Source organism: Chroicocephalus ridibundus, chromosome 3, assembly GCF_963924245.1.
Source record: "Chroicocephalus ridibundus chromosome 3, bChrRid1.1, whole genome shotgun sequence".
Taxonomy (NCBI): domain Eukaryota; kingdom Metazoa; phylum Chordata; class Aves; order Charadriiformes; family Laridae; genus Chroicocephalus; species Chroicocephalus ridibundus.
Window position 1 is genome coordinate 110,537,806 of NC_086286.1, and position 17,528 is coordinate 110,555,333.

Consider the following 17,528-nt stretch of genomic DNA (forward strand, 5'->3'; position numbering starts at 1 on the left):
TTTGGGGTTTTTTTTACTGGAAAACAAACAAACAAACGAAACCTCCATAAAGCCTTTTTTTATTTTTTTTTTCTCTTGCAATTTCCTCAAAGCCCTTCCCACCATGCTGCCATGGCTAGTCTTTTATAGTTACCACCGTATTGCCACATTATTTCCTACATCCCATGTAGCTCTGCAAGGGGAACTAATTCACATTGGCTGCAGATCCACAGGCTCACATGTGCTTAGCATTAACGTAAAATCAAGGACACATAAAATCATATCTTATTAAACTTAGCTATAACATACAGTCAGTTTCCAATGGTAATTGGCACTATATGGGCCTAACTTATACTGCATTAAAAAAAAAAAAAAAGTATCTATATAAATAATGCGGAAGACATATCTGAGCATATATTTGGACATACACATGCTGTCAGAGATTTATACAGCTGTTTGAACACACACGCTAATATGAGTGTATACCTGCACACATATAAAGTGAGGTTATAGAGCTTTACTAAAAATCTCCTAACTGCTGGTATTGTCAAGCATTTTGCCAAACTCTGCTGTTATACAATAAGAAAACCCAAAAGGCGGAGGGGTTTAAGGGAGGAAGGTTGGAAAAGTAGTTAAGGCCAGTTCTGAATGAAGGAATGCCTCAGGGTACGAGATTCATTTGTCTTTGTACTAATGGGTTTATGGCTTTCTTTTTAAACAGCCAGCTGGGGCCAGGGAAGGGGTGGGTAGGTAAAGGAGGAATTGCTGATCCCGGCTCCTGCCCTCCCCATCTGCTGCCAGCCAGCTTGGCCGCTGGGCGACCGGCCACTGCCCACTCCCCTGCCCACTCCCCTGCCTGCTCCCCTGCCTTCTCCCCCTGCCTGCTCCCCTGCCCGCTCCCCTGCCTGCTCCCCTGCCTTCTCCCCCTGCCTGCTCCCCTGCCCGCTCCCCTGCCTGCTCCCCTGCCTTCTCCCCCTGCCTGCTCCCCTGCCCGCTCCCCTGCCTGCTCCCCTGCCTTCTCCCCCTGCCTGCTCCCCTGCCCGCTCCCCTGCCTGCTCCCCTGCCTTCTCCCCCTGCCCACTCCCCTGCCGGCTCCCCTGCCTGCTCCCCTGCCTACCCCACGCACCCCGATAATGCCTGGCACTAAGCCACCGGCCGCGGGAGAGGCATGGGTCAGGGCTCTGCAGGACAAAAGATGGCACGTCGAGGAGAGCATCTGTCTTCTGATTTGTGGTCCAGGGAGAAATACTTGAAATGCTGATGTCTGCCAGGTCACGGGCAGCGCGTCACACCCTGGCCTCAGTGCAGTTACCCTGGCTCCACACTGCAGCATCAGCCGCCGATTTTTATGATGTTTTTCCTTCCCTACAATCGCAGAGGGCCAAACTGACCCCATTCTTAGCATTGCTCTGCCTAGGTAGGCTATATGCATACCGCCTTGCGAATCTGCATGAAAGTGCCCGGGTAGGGAAGGGAAACAGCAAGACATCTTATCTTTGAAGAGATCTCGGGGCCTTTTGAGTTTATTGTCGTTGCAGTCATCATTGTTTAGCATATCCTTGAAGGTTTGGTCTGAGGGACAGCTGGTGGGAATGCAATTTAGCTTGTTAAAATGCAGCAATTATTTAAATATACACCAAGCAGGAAAGCAGAGGCAGGGTGAGTTTCCTCTGTTAAAGTGTTACAATATGGGGCTTTCTGAAAAGGAAAAAAAAAAAAAAAGAAAAAAAAAAGGAAAAAAAAAGGAAAAAAATAAAAGAGCAATACAAAAAGAAATTCAAGCACTTTCAGGCCTGGAAGCGAATTTTTGTATTGTTGTCTGTAGTTGTTGAGCTACAGCTTAAATCTACTTTATTTTTAAAAGTTTTGTATGTGAGAATGAAGTGAAAGAGAAACCACCCCCCTGTTTCTCAGGGGGTGACTGGCAAAACCTCCAGCGTAAACATAGATGCTCCTGCAATAGCGCTTATTCACTCAGGGAGGTCTCTTGCTGGTATAAACCTGATGTGTACCAGCATGGCTTGTCAGTACTATGTACTTGCAAACACTATTGCAATAGCAGCAAATCACATCCAGCGCAGATGGAGCCTTGGAGTGACCTTTTTTAGTTAAGAATTAGAAACAAGGATGCCACAAGCAGCAGGAATATCACGGCGGATGAGTGCAGAGCGTGCTGCGAGGCAGTTATAGCCCAATGATTTCTAATCCCAAAGTCACACTCAACTGGCAAAGCTCAGTACAAGCACCCCAGCAAAAATTCTGGCTGTGACTTGTGCAGGGCTAGGCTGGAGACTTCTGCACCTCTGCCTGTGACCCTGCGTCTGCTGAAACAAGCCAGGACCGTGGCCACAATCTCCCAAGTTTATCAGCTTGAGGAGGCTGGAACTGGCAGCAGAGTATATCCGCAGGGTGGGGAGAGCAGCCACGGGAAGGACGAGCACAGGGAAATATGAAATACTGCTATTTTTCTGAATGGAGTCCCATAGGCACGGTAGAAAACACGGCGCTTGGCCTCGCACCCTCACACCGCTCACACTCGAAGGGCGTGGAAATGATTTCTTTCCTGAGTGCTGTCTGCCCACTCCAGTGGGATTAGAAACCGTGTGGAAGGGACTGCCTCGGCGCAGAAAGGTTGATACGTCCTACCAGTGCCCGCTGGAGCCTGCGCGCTGCCCTTGCCTGCTCGCCTGCTCAGACGCCATCCCTCCCCAAGCCCTTCCTGAAGGCCAGTAGCTCTGCCGGCTTCCTTTCGCTGGCCAGGAGCCAAACGTCGCGATTTGGTTCAAAGTATCAAGGAAGACCTCCTATGGGGCTGGTTACCGAAACCCAGAAATATCACATTGTTGAGGGGAGAGGGCTCGCTGCTACCAGATCAGCAGCGTATATCTGCTAACGCTGCACATTTCTGTGCATCAGGCATCATTGACATTTTATCCTCTGGTTTGTAATAACTCTTTCAACGCCACGGGCTCGCCACAATGGCTTCACTGGCACCTCCCCTCAAAAAATCAAGCGCAAAAGCGAAGGCCTGGTTGTTACACCCAGTGATCCCTTTCCAGTGCTTGTGGCATCGCTGGCCTGTAAAGCGTTGCAATCCGCTGCTTTCCAATGGCATTCCGGTTAAATTACATCCCAAACGTCTCGCCACGAAGGGGTTAACGCTCCAGCAGCCTTGCTCGGTGGATCAAATTCTTGCAAGAGCTCAGCTCTCCTTGCTTTGTTCTTTAGGGGGATGCATTCAGCAGGAGCAGCATTAACACTGTGGGATCTGTTGTCCTCCTGCCTCCAGCGCCCTTCCTCTCCTCCCTGACTTCAAGGCAGAGGGGCTTCAGCCCCGCTCCCTGTTTGCCTTTCTGCCGGGCAGGAACAATCTCAGTCTTTCTTTCACGTTGTCCCAGCAGCAGCTCCACATCAGTAGACTCTGCCCCTGCGGGGCCCCGGCTTGGGGACAGCAGCAGCCACCGCCACTTCTGTGCCGTCAGGCGGGACAGGGAGAATGTGCCTCGCCTTGTCACAGGGGAGGGAAGGCTGTGCTCGGCAAGAAATCTGAGCAGATGCCACTTAGCCGGCTCGGAAATGGCTCTTCAGTTGCTTGCTATTGCCCAGGAGGTCTGTCCAAGAATCCAGTGCTCATCCCAAATCGCTTTCATATCAGCGGCTTTGCCTTTTGTCATCTGTATGCACTATTGGCATCTTTATTTAAATCCTCATCGAAATATTACATGAAAATGCTCCCATTCTCTGGCACTGGGTCCTGCAGGCAGGGAACAGCCTGGAGCTGTGCCACCAAGCTCTGCCAGCCCCAGACCTGGATGGTCACATGCAGCTCCTCACCAAGACTGTGCTCACACCCGCTCTACCTTCTTGACGCTTAGATTTGCTACTAAAACCACAACCAGAGATTCCCCTTTTTACAGTAGTCATGTTTGTCACTCAGAACGTATCGCCTTGAGTGGAAATCTCCCCGTCTTACGGAATGTCCTTAGAAATGCAGGAGTTAATGGTACCTTTGCACCCATGCCAGACATAGGATGCTGTCTGCGGAACAGCTATGGCTGAGCTGGATGGTGGAAGGTCCCTGGGATATGCCCCCAGGCTTTGGGGGTGTCAGCATGTGGCCGGGGTCCTGGAGGGGCTCCCCGGCTCCCCAGCCCTGGTGCGGTCACCAACGGAGCACGGAGGTTAACAGTCTCAAAAGCAAATACTATAAAAACTTGAAATACATTGAAGTAACCACCTGGCCAACCATCTGGGAGTGCTGCAAAGCAAAGTGGTTAAAGGACTTTAAAGTACATGGAGGTTTGCAAAGTTGAGGAGATTTGGGGAGCCCGCTTTGAGAAAACAGACTGCCAGCCAATTTCCACAGTTATGCCCCCAGCATAACAGAATTTGCCTCAAACCCCTGGGCAAAAGGCAGTGATGTTGGGCCCTAAAATGGCTCACACCCTCCCAGTTAAGCAACATGGGTTGTCCTCAGAGAAAGGGGAGAAAGCAGGTGCACCACCGTAACACCTCACACAGGAGACTGTCCTGCTGCCCTTCCCTGGCTGCTGCTCACCTGCACTACATCAGGAGAGCAGGATGATGTCCTCTCTTGGGCCTAACTTAGTCTTCAAGAGCCTGTTCAAGCTCCCTCATCTCAAACCCCTGCCACCCTTGCTGTCCGTCAGGCAGGGGACAGATGTGGAGGTTGGCAGGACTTCGTCTCTGTCCTGAGCAAAGCCCTGAAGGCAACACCTTGGGGACCCTGAGGCATCAGTTCAAAAGTCAGACATCTAAAATGTCTTCCAGCAGCAAAGCCCATTTGAAAGAAATGGGACAATATCACTATTGTGTCATCAACATTCATTTGATCGTCCAAACCCATTTCCTTTGAGTGCTGTGGCATCCTTCCTATTGCCATTCATTTTCCATAAGCATTCTTGTAGGTGCGTTTATAGCCAAAAACAATTTACGGGTTGGTCAGTTTTAAGCAAACCTTTGAGAGTGTCACCTTGATGTGCATTCTGAACTCCAATTGTTTGTCCCATGTGAGCCTGACAGAAGGAGTTCATAGTGGCAAGGCTGGCAGCGTAGCCCACGATCTCTGTGACCAACAAGACCCTCTATCCCTGGCACCAGCAACAAATGGCTTATGCAGTAGCTCAAGGTTATGAAGAACTGTGGATTATCTGGCAAAAGAACTATGTATTATCTGGCAAATAATTCATGGGCCAGAGCAAGTTTGATGACACATATCTCACCCGCGTTTAAATTCACATCTGAATAAAGCTAAAAGCATTACAGCTGGAGTCAAGTGGAAAACAACAATTCCACTTTAAGAGGAAATTCCAAGGTTTCAGTCAAAAACCTTCTAAACAGTTTCACAGCTTTCAGGAAAAAGACTTGGTGTTGTCAGAGTGGCTCTCTAAATCACTGTCTTTACTAGTCATAGGTGCATTTTTCAAAGAAAACCCTTTTAAGGGGGGAAAAGAAGGAGCTCTTATGTTTCAGCAAAACCAGGATCTTTCTTTAGAGTCTCAAAATGATCTAAACACAACAGTGTAAACACCTAATTTTTCACACCTTCCTGTAACAAGAGGCCCAAGGCTTCCTTCAGGCCCGTCAGCTGAATACACCTCCCAGTCTCAGGGATGATCAGTTCTGCCCCCAGAAGGATGTGGCAGAAGCTCGGAGGGGTTGGACATCACACCAGACCTTTGGTTTGCTGTTTGCCCCTTTGCATTACAGCTTTGTCTCTATTGGCCCTGCAGCGTTTTTACCTCCTTTTTCATCAATTGCTGTTGATGAATTTAAGATTCGCTATCATACAGGCTACGGATTTAGAACAAATAACCCTTTCATTTAGTTAATACCAGCAGCATAGCTATAAAGCTGTAATAGTTTACGGCTTTCAGGACATAACCTGCAACCACAGACAATACAAATTATATTACACTGTGTTTTATTGCTCTTCGAGGCCCACTAAGAGGCTCAGTGCTGTTTCATAGTCCAGAGTAGCAGCTCTTTATTCTTTTTAACATACAGCTGAAAAATACTTTAATTCTGTTACAAAACGGTGTGTTTGGGGCTTTTTTTTGCGAGTCTGCCCTCAAACCTGCATGCAGTTCACTCACCGTAGAATGCAAACGGCACTTTCCATACAGTCAAAGGAGAGAGTACGCATGCACCGAGGGAAATGCCTTCTTCTGCATGCACTGCTCTCCGAACAAAGAGCAGCTCCATTTTGGAAAAAAAAACAAACAAACCCAAACAAACGACACTCTGATAATCACTTGAAAAGACATGACGCCCAAGAAGGAAAAAACCTCAGAAATTGCGATTCCTCCCTAAAATGTCCCTTGTTTATTCAGGCTGTGTGTTGAGATGCTGAAGGAATCGCAAACGCTGCTGGCGCAGCTTCTTAATCCTGCCTCTTCTTCCCTTGGCCTAAGAGTGGGCGCGGGGAGGAACGGGAAGGAGTAGCCATGTTTTCTTCACATGGAAGGTCTAAATAAAAAACGAAGGTAACAGAGCTTCAGGAATTGCAAAGGACCAGAGGGAGCGGCCGAGCACACACCAGCCCTGCCTTTTAAAAACGTGGAAAGGCCACGTACTTTTTTTTTTTTTTTTCCCCTTTTTTTTTTTTCCTGCTGCACCTGCTGCCTGCGCAGCCTTGTATTATTGAAGAGGACTGCAGTCCGATCTGCATATCAAATAGCTGATTTGTAGATGAGGTCATTCATTTTGTGGTCGTATGTTTGCTGTGGTGGGGATGGGCCGTTGCCTAGCAGTAGGCCACAAAGTCCCAGCAGGTTTCTTGAGTCAGCAGCCATCCTCCGCTCCCCTCACCGCTCCCCTTCCCCCTCGCTGCCAATTCAAACCCAGTCTTGACCTTAATAAATAAAACTCCCGAGACGTTCGGCTCATTCCTAAGTTCAAAGCGCGGGTGATGTGCGGTGAATTGACAGCTTCCTTTGACGATTGGTGGGTTTGGTGACTCGATAAGCAAAATACAGATGCAGAACCTTGGGTATCACGTGAATGGAGGGATGACAGATAGCGATGGGCTGCAAAAAAAATACCCTCGGAGGGGCTGGGGCTGCCTCGGTGCCGGGGGGATGCTGCTCCGCTGGTAAAACATGGAAGAGGGGATTAAAAGATCAGCACCACGTTTCTTTAAGTATTTAAACACGTCAGAAGCGGTTTTGTAAAATTTAAGCTAGTTTTCGTGTATGACTCTCAGGGAATCAATTATGCCTTTCCTGTTAATTTTGACAGCCACTTCACAGTGGGCAATGCTCATTTGAAACACTTTTTAAGAGGTATTTTTCTTCTTTCAAAAGCAGCTAAAGCTACTTACTTGTTAAGTACAGCACATCAAGCTGGTGAAAACAGCAAAAGAAATCAGTCACCGTTTCAAATTAAAAAGAGAAAAAAAAAAGAAAAAAGAAAAAAAAGAAGCAGGGCAAAGCAGATGAAAACACTGGAGTACAAAGCTGCCTTTAGAAACTGCAATACATATATGTTGTCACCCATTGGTGTCTGATAAGTTGGCAGAAACTGCAGTTTAAGTGCTTTTATTTTAGGAGTGATCTGCTGACAAAAGACACATGTGCAAACCATGCCATTTAGATGAAGGAGTCATATTCACTTTTTGCAAAGTACAATTTATTTATTTTTTCCAGATTATAATGTTTTCTAGGAAGAAAGGAGTACAAAGACCCCTCAGCCCTAAAACAAAACCAAACATCTCAGCACAAATTGGAGCCTTGATAGCTCAAAGCAAAAGCCTCACAAACATCTATTAGAAGCAGGAAATGTCTAATGGAAAACTTACAAACATCTGATACATGAAAGGGAAGGCACAAAACAGGAAAGCAGAGGCATGAACAGCTAATTGCTGTAGATTCCTCACAACATTCGCTGAAACACAGCAAGACACATCAGCCAGCTCCACAGCACTGGGGTATACAACCACCATTAAAGTATTAGTAAGGACACTTAGAAAACGAGCGCTTAAAAAAACCCAAAATGCTAATACTTTGGACAAAATGAAGTTGACTCTGTTTGTGACTGAGTTTACAAGGATGCTTTGAAGGTGGCCAGAGGCACCCTGGCATGCTGCTTCTCAGCTAATCCCTGTTACGAAAGCTTGCAAAGCGAATAATTTTAAGGAGTACGCTTACTATTCACACTGAAACCTAGGTATACAAGCAAGCTCTGTATCTTGCCAGCTATTGCATATACATCCAAACCCTCAGCTGAAACTTGCATTTAGCTTTGATAAGCTCTGGTACGTCCAAGGGAAATGTGAATTTTGGAGCAACAGCAAAGCATTATGCTGGAGCGTGGACATGCAGCAAGTACACGGCACCTATTCTTGCCCCTTGTAAATGCCTGCTGCTTGTCTGATTTGAATAAAGTTATGCCTGCTACTGTCAGAACTGAATTTGGCTCATGGTCTTCATGCAAATTGCCGCTTGCCTGAATGTGTGCACCATATTAAGAATGCAAATATGTTTGGACTAGATGATTGTTCCTTTATTTGCTGTACACCCTAATTCACAAGGAGCTGAATCAGGGTAGATTTGGTGCGTGCAAGAAGGCAGACTCAGACAAAAATACATGAAACTGTTTGCAAATAAGTTAATTATGTCAATAGATCTGATCTTAACAGCCACCCTTTCTGATGTTATGTATATGGTTTCTTGGACATAGCCAGCAGAAAAAAAAAAAGAAAACACATTTGAAAAAAAAAAAATAGGACGTGAAATGAAGTACCTTTTCCAGCACACACCCTAAATGAGATTACATCCAGGATTCCAGAATTTCCTCTCTCTGATGCTTTGAGCTCTGAAGGCCAGAACGTACCATTTTATCTTTGTCTGAATTTCAGCCCACAGACGTTCTGTGAAGTTAATCGCTTGTATTTGTCTATTGGAAAGGCATCCAACGTTGAGCTGAAGACATCTGGAAATCTAAAAAACAATCCCTCCTTTATAATTTGTTCAAATGAGTGATAACCATACCCATTAAAAATGTATATCCTATTTCTCATTTGAATTTCTATGATATACTTTTTCATTCCTTCTCACTTCCAGCTGTTATTCTGGACCTTTGCCAACCTTCTGTGAGGCACTTGGAAAAAAAAAATGTAAAAATTAACATCTGAGAAAAGAGAAATAAAAAAACCCAACAAAGTAGCATTTCTAGATTTCAGAAATAAAACTTTAACCACAAAATTAATCCGGTGAAATTGTAAATTTTTGTTTTGCTTTCAATTTTTCTTGCGCACACGGCTATTTTAAATATTCTTAACAAAATATTTTAAATTATTTAGAAGGAAGGGCCCTGAAAATTAATGATACCCTATTTCCTAAGGGGAATAATAAAAAAAAAAAAAAAAAAAACAACAAAACAAAACCAAGGAAACAAACAAAAATGTTTTTGGGCCATATTTCCAGAGCACGCGATTCTTTCCTGTGGGAAAATTCACGCATTCCTTACACCGAGATATTAAGTTTGAACTTTCAGTCGTTTAATTAGTTCCCAATTCAACAAAGCGTTTAAGCATGTTTTCGAAGCACAAAGCACTTAAGCACATTCTTATTCGGTCCCTGAATAGGGGTGGGGGGTGGGGGGGTTAGTGCTGAATCACACTGGAAGCTCTCACGCCGGAGCCCAGGGCAGCCTCGTAGGCCACAAAGCCTGCAGGGTTCTCTCTGGTTTTATTCCCCAGCAAGGAGGGGTATGGCAGTGATTACATCACGCCAAGAATTAAAGCCAGGCCTGCACTTTGAAAGCGCGAAACTTTTTTTTTTTTTTTTTTTTTTTTTTTGCAGTCCTATATGATGTCGCAAATTTAGCAGGCGGAATTGGAAACACACGTCTGCCATCGGGGGGGGGGGGGGGGGGGGGCGGGAAAAAAGAAAAAAAAAAGAAAAAAGAAAAAAAAAGAAAAAAGAAAAAAAAAGAAGAATCCATTGGGGATTTCTATTTGCTCGTTTTTGACTAGTATAAATTTGAATATGTGTACAAGTTGTAAATAATAATCTGATAAAGCCCTATGTTAGAACCGCGCAACTAGACTTTCGCTGTGTTTTGGATATATGGGATATGAAAAATGTAGGTAAACATAATTACATACACAACCAGACAGAAAAGTACACAATTTAGGCTTCCAAAATCCTTCAGTACCTGAGGGATATATGCTCACACAAATATACACACTCACTCACATGCCTACAACACGAAGGTGACTTACAACAGTGTCTTGGAGAATCAAGTAAAAAGATGATGCTACGTATCAAACAGATATCACGAATAAATTTTCAGTTAAATTAACAATAAGATTATCTTATCAGTAATATTTTATCTCTATCTTTTACATTTAAGTTTATACCCAAAAGTCTAGTATTTGAAGCTGCATTTTCCCTTTTTCCTTTGACCCCAGGGTGTTCCGCAATATTTTAAACTTTATGTTGTATGCTAAAATAGTAATATTGCCATTTCTGATTATTTCATGTGAGGTTTGTGTCTAAAATAAGCCTGTTTGAGATTTAAACATTCGGCCTTTTGCTTCCAAGGCTCCCTGTGATATCAGTGAGGAATGTAGGCTTGAGCCCATTTCTGGGTAGCCTTTTCAACAAATACCTTTAGCAATGCTAGAGGTAGCAGTCCGTTCTCTATAGAGATAAGCACTTAGCAAATGAAGAGAGCAAAGAATTAATGGGATTCCTAAGAATTTGGGACCTGCCTCCTTGCCACAATGCCAGGCTGGTTTACGCTGATGTAACCCCGGAATAACAAAATGTTCAACTGGGCTGCTTAGTTTTACGTTCCCTTTCACACGTGGCAATTCTTTAATTGTATTCCTTTGTCTTCTTTCTGTGTAAAGCTTCAAGGATTGCAAATCTGATTTACTTTCTACATATTGTTTCCAGTTCCGGCAGAGACAAATTCTGAAAAGAATAGATTATATCCATCACATCAGGTAATGTTCAGACTGAGCAAAACGTATCAGCAAACGGGAATACATTGCTTTATATTTTTTATTTTGCTTAAAAATAATTTTCTACTCTGGCATTAAATATATATATGTGTGTATATATATGTATATATACATGCTGTTTGGACCTTTAAAAAGGGATTTCTAATGCAACCCAATTGAAAAAAACATTTTTTTTAATTTTTTTTTTTTTTTAAAGAAAAGTGTTTCCAAAGGTTGAGAAATTCTACTGCCAAATGGCTTTAAGCAGGGAGAAAGGAATCCCTGGACGTTTCATCTATGTAGGGCTGGTAAAGCCTGAGGAAGGGGGAATTGTGCTTACGCAGAGGAAGACGCCCATCATGCATTCGCTGGCGTGGAAAATGTCAGCCATTTTTCTGCACACTCTCCCCAAGCGCAGGCTGGAGCTGCCCTCGCTCCACCGTCTCAGCCCAGCTGCTCCTCTCCTCTCCTCCTCTCCTCGCCCCGAGAGTGCCTCCACTCACGCAAAACATCCTCTGCCTCTCTACCCGCATAGCGGAAAATGTTTTCTTTAGGAGAGAAACAAATGAGGAAGGGGTGTGGGGGTGTGTGTGGAAATTAAAAAAATAAAAACAAATGAAAAAGAATAATCATATTTTCCAAACAAGACAAAGAAATGCGAGGCTCGTCCTGCCTGCCTTGCTGGAGAGAGCTGCTCTGCATTCAGGGGTGAGCCCGGGTGGAGAATGATGCTGTTGTCTCACAAAGGACTCATGTTGAGCTGAATCTTTGATTACAGGACAAGTGCCTGCATTAGGCCCCTCATTGCGCTCACATTCTGCTCCTGCCATTTGTACAAAATTTCTGAGTGATCTCTTTGTGAATATGGACCCCAACTGAATCAAAGACGAGCTCTTTTCCCTCCCCCCCCCCCCCATTTTTCTGCAAGCACCCCATTTCTCAATCCCTCTCCTCCTCCCTCTGATCCCCCTCTCCCTCTCTCCTTTCAGACCCTTCGCCAGGTTAGGAAAAGGCATTGCTGTGGATCTAAAAAAAAAAAAAAAAAAATCTAATGAATGGTAAACCCTGGAAATGGAGGTACAGGTGGCTTTTGGTGTCTTTTAAAACTTCCCTCTCAAATTCTGTCATGTTTCCTACACAAATGGTGCGTAACCTCATGCTTTTCTTAATAGGATTTGGGCTTGTCGCCGCTGTGTATACCCTGCCACGCTGGTAGAGGACTCCAGAGCTGCTGCCGTAACCATGGCCACTCCTAATGCTCAACTCTCGGCAAATTTGCGTAAAAATAAATAAATAAATAAAATGGTGTAAAAGGCAGCGTGACCGAAAGATGCACCAGCAGATGCACAAACACGATAGCCCTGCCTCTCCCTGAGCAAACCACCGTGTGCCTAAAACCGGCCGAATTTGTAGGTATTATCTGAGAACGCTCTTTGAGCAAAATCACCTAACTCTCATCATCCGCGATGTGGAAAGCAAAGCAAATATATAATCAACCTAGATTAAAACCCGGCTTCAGTCAAATGTCACGCAGGCTTCACGCAGGCTCTGGAAGCTGGATTTTTTATGCATCTGCCCAAATTGAAAAGGTTATTTCGCTGTCTTCGGGATGACTCTTGAGCTGAAGGCAGAGCGGAGGGTTGCTGCCCTGAAAGAAGGGGAGTTGCTAGGAGATAAGTCCAAGATTTCAGACAGCATTGGTCGGAGTTATCTCTAATTGACAGCTGCTTACCCTAAGGGTCTAATTCTAACCTTGAGACCAAAACCATAATGAGAGGGCAGCTTTCCTTCACCCCTGTTTTCTAGCCAGGGCAAGGAGATTACTGCAGGCCTGTTCTTCTCTGGTTTTTGTTATGCATCTTTTCGTGGGGCAGCCCTGGGAGACTCAGAGCCTGCTGTGCTTTCTGAGGCTATAGTTTGCATCAGTGAGCCCTGTCTGATTCATACCACCTGAATAAACTTGCTCTTACAGTTAAGATGGTCTCACTTTTTTTTTTCTTCCTTTTTTTTTTTTTTTTTAAAAGGGGAAGGGTGCAAAGAAATTCTCTTAAACATAAAATGATTTAGAGACTTATTTTTTTAAGCAGCTATTTTAGAGTACGGTCTATGGTTAACCCTTTTTCAGGGGGCCTTAGACTGTCACTATTAGTTTTAAATCAAGTCCATGCTGTTAGCAAGTTGCTGTTATTTAGGACTCAAAACAAAGAGAAACATTCAAAGAAAAGCGATTAACAGAGACAGGAAAATAAAGTTGGGTAGGTTTTTGGGTTTTTTTCCCTCCCCTTTTTTTAAACTGACTAGACTTGCTAGGATATTGATTTATGAAGAAAAATCTCTTGGAAAACTCGATTTGTATTTTGATCAGAGCTTTCCTATAAACAGCGGAAGAGTATACCAGGGCCTTGAGTCACATTTCGTTCTTAGTTGTAGTGATGTAAACCTGGCCTTCTTCCTCTGAACTCACTGGACCCACTCTGAATTTATACTAGGGTGACTGAAAGCCTAATTTAGCTGAATATTTCCTGGGGGACAATTAAGAACAGGTAATGCAGTCATGGTTAGAAACCCAGGGGAAAAAAAGGAAAAAAAAAAAAGAAAAAGGAAAAGAATCTTTTTTAGAAAATAATCCCATGAATCCTTGAATCTCAGACACTTTCACGTCCAACAACAAAAATGATTTGTTCTGCAAATTTTTTTAAGCAGGTAAAATTAACTAAAAATTTATGTCTTAAACCGCACCCAAAATCTGCATCCTCTGCATCAGAGAACACCAGCAGGAACCAGTTCATAAGTGCGAGGTCACTGCGGGAGTTGCCTCTGACAGACAGCGTGGGGCTGACACCCCCGTGACTGAAGCCATTTCCCCTCACTCTGCACAACAGCAGGTAACTAAGTGGGGAGCAGGAAGGGACCGCAGCTCCACGGTGTCTTTCCTGGCAGGGGGAGAGGACAGTCCCATCCCCTTCACCCTCAGCATCAAACGCCTGCCAATTTGGATGATGTTTTGGGTATGTAAATACCTACCCTTGACAAATGCGCTGAGATTACGAACTTGCTCCAGAAAGACTGACTGCTAGCGCCAATGTTTGCAAAGTTAGCAGTGTGATCGCTTCGATTGCATTATGGTATTCTTATTCTGGAAGCAGAGTTCGCTGGGCAAATTAATTTCTGAAGGAATAGCTGAATGCCTGCCTGGCAAAGTGGATGATGAGTGCATCGGCCAGTGAGTCAGAGGGGAGTCAGCAAGGGAGGCTGGACGGTGATAAAACAGCATAGAGGGAAGCTCAGACCTTGGCATCACTCTCATCTCTGCTCTTGAGGGAGCGTATAAAAAAGACAACATCCAAAGCCCTCAGAAAAATAGCCTTTAATGAGTCCCATAGAATGAACCCATAGAAAGGGCTCTGTGGAGGCTGGAGGAATTCAAAAGTGCAGAGACAACCAACCCAGTAGTGCATACATGCGTATCCATAGCTGCTGGAAACCAGTGAATCCCATCTTCTGCTTCATTTTTTGCTGTTTAAATTATTAGCTATATTTTCCTAATATTCTGAGTCCTCTTATGTACTGCATATGACTACTGCCTCTGGAAGTGAGAGAATTTTTGTATCACTTAAATGGAATTTGTATATCCTTACAGCTTCAAATAAAACTAAAAATACTGTTCAGTGGCATATTTCTAATAATGTCTATTTCTATAGGAATTTCACTTCTCATTTAATAAGTTGCATGTATTTGAAAACTAATGTTTGTACCAGTGTCTGATGTGCAATTCAAATCTGTGCAGAAACAGCTGCAAGAACGCTTACAAGAGTTGTTCTTTCGCTCCGCAGAACGACTCTCTTTTCTTAGCACGGTCTTGGTAAAGTTACCTAAAATATTTGTTTATTCATCTGGAACAATGAGAATAATGAAAATGAACTGCTCCTGTGAAAACCTGTGATCTTCACAGCAGAAAGCAAAAAAAGGAACAGCACAGAAATAGAAACATGATCTTCACAGCTTCCAGAACTGCGATATAAAATTAGGAGAACTATCATGCAGTTTCACAGGGACATAAAGGGGCGTAAGGCACCGAAACTCTCTGCATGGGTTGCTGTAATAGAACTCTGCACCTGACTTAGGAAATCTTCCTTAATTTTTATTTTGCTGTGCACTTCACTTTTCTGACCAGGACAGCGCATCAACCTTAGGCAGAGAGAGATAAGATGCGCCATGAATCAGGCTTGTGAAAGCTACTGACCTCAGGAACAAGAGGAGGGGACTGAAAATCTCCGGAGTCTGGGACCACGTCCTTGTTCACTGAGTCACGGGTACATAGGGATTTTCACCGAGCCGGTGCCAGGACTGGGTTTACTAGAGGTTTGGTACTGGTGAGATACCCCTGTACAGTCCCTCATTTGTAAGCTTCTGATGGTCGTGTAATTATTTTTCTTGGCTCTCTAAAAAAGATTTTGAAACCAACAACTGTATTTAAAAGATAAAAAATAAGAACAGTCAGAGAGGGTTTGATTCTACTACCCTCTACTAGCCCCTACTACTACAGGGCTCCCAGTTTACAGCTGTGGAGGCATCCTATGTACCGCAGATTCAGGATGTGACCATCTGTTGCAGTAGCTGGTCACTGATGCAAGTTTTTTCATTTATAATAAAGGGAGATACATACTTTAACAAACTCCCAGGAATAAATCTGTGCATGTTCAAATCAGGACACATTTGCTTTTATACATGGCATCAAGCTATACTCTAAGTAAAAATTTCCCCTTCTACAAGTTTGTGGATAACTAACATCTTCACCTATTCCTTCCAAAGCCATTTCTAGCTTACTAGATACGTTACACGTCAGAGCAAGATAAAGAAGTCTACGAGTCTGGCACCAGGACCAGCATCCCTTCGATAATTAGCAAAACTAGATCTGACCACAGGACATAATGGTGTTTCTCTCATCTTCAATAGTGACTAAAATATTTGAAAACAATTTTCCTTAGGTGGTATTCTAAAACTCTTTCTTCGAACACAGACAGTTTTTTTTGTTCTATCAGTCACTGAAAAAACAGTTTATGCCTGTCACAGTATTCTGTATATTATTATATTTACTTCTTTTTTTTTTTTCCCCCCAGTTCCTAGAAGTCCTCCTTGATGTACAACAGTGTGTTTTGAAAATCAACATCTTGCTTCCTGCCAGAGCCAGTAGATATGCCAGCCAGTATTAGCTGGTTTCTAATTTTTTCTCTTTGTGCTGGGGGGGGGGCGGGGGGGAGTAAAAAAATTTGCTGACTTTAGATCTTAGCCTATCAGATGAAGACTTACTGGTGCATTAGAGGCCTATTCAAAACAGGGCTTTTCTTGCTACAGGAGCCCCTAACAATTGGTAATGAGGACAGATTCCGAATTGTTTGTGAGCAGCTGCTTAGTAGGTAAGAGCTTGTTTGGATTCAATTGAACAGTGTTTTTAGAAGCAGTTACTGACCCCTGACCCTTCCTACAGACTGGGTTGATGGGATTAGGGAAAGCTAGCGTTCAGCTTACACTTGGCTATAACAAGCTGGCAAGAGATAACATACTTTTTAATTATCAAGTTACACCTCTGCCAAAGTTTGTCTGCGAATTTATGGAATGGGTCAATGAACTATAAGAAATCAAGCTAGGCTATGGGATAATAGTTACATAAGAAAACAGTCTTGAGGGAGACATAATTAATACATTTATGTAATTTTCTTTTTTTTTTCCTTTGCAAATATTTCAGATTTTCAAATCTTGTTCTACATGCCTCTTGTACACATTACAAAGGCGTGTGCTGTATGTGGTATTTATGCCAATGCATTTTATGGGGCAAAAAAAGACCTGAATTACTTCTAAGAGTTGCCAAAAAGGTAGTCAAGGGAAAAAAAAAACACAACATGCAATACATGAAATTTAAATTGAAAAAAAAACAAGCAGAGTAACATTACAATTTGAAGCTTGATTTGTTCTACTACTCTGAGGCTGAAGTAACATAAAAATACTTACTACTGGCTAGAAGCCAATTTGCCTAGCAGTCTACAACCATAAGAAAAGGAGACAATGCTGGTATTATTTACCTGGAACAATTAAAGATAATTTCTGACATAATAATAAAAAATTCGTCAAAGGCCCTAGGGATTTTATGTCTTAATTTTAATTAATTAAAACTAAACCAAAATTATAAAGCTTAATTATTTTAAATGAGTCTTCCTCTGTTTTCTTCCAAGGCTGAAGTGTGAAAAATTCTCCAGTTCAAGTTATTTAAGGCCCATAGCTTTCTGTTAGAGCATTCCGTTCTGGGAAATTCTTGGTACAATAACCACAAAATCTATGTGCACCCAGACTGACCCTTTAACGGATTGCAGAAATTATTGATAAAATAAAGCATAGTGATCGGGGCTGCTTGGTAAGCATTACGGGTAGGTTGAAAGCCACAGCGTGGGTTGGAAGCCCGGGTGGATTTGCCAAGGGGGCTTGGAGCATTGTAGCTGTGCTCTCTGTTGCTGAATGGCACCGCAGACCCAGCAGGTTTCTCAGTAACACTTGGGATTTGTCGTGCTAGTTCTTTCAAATC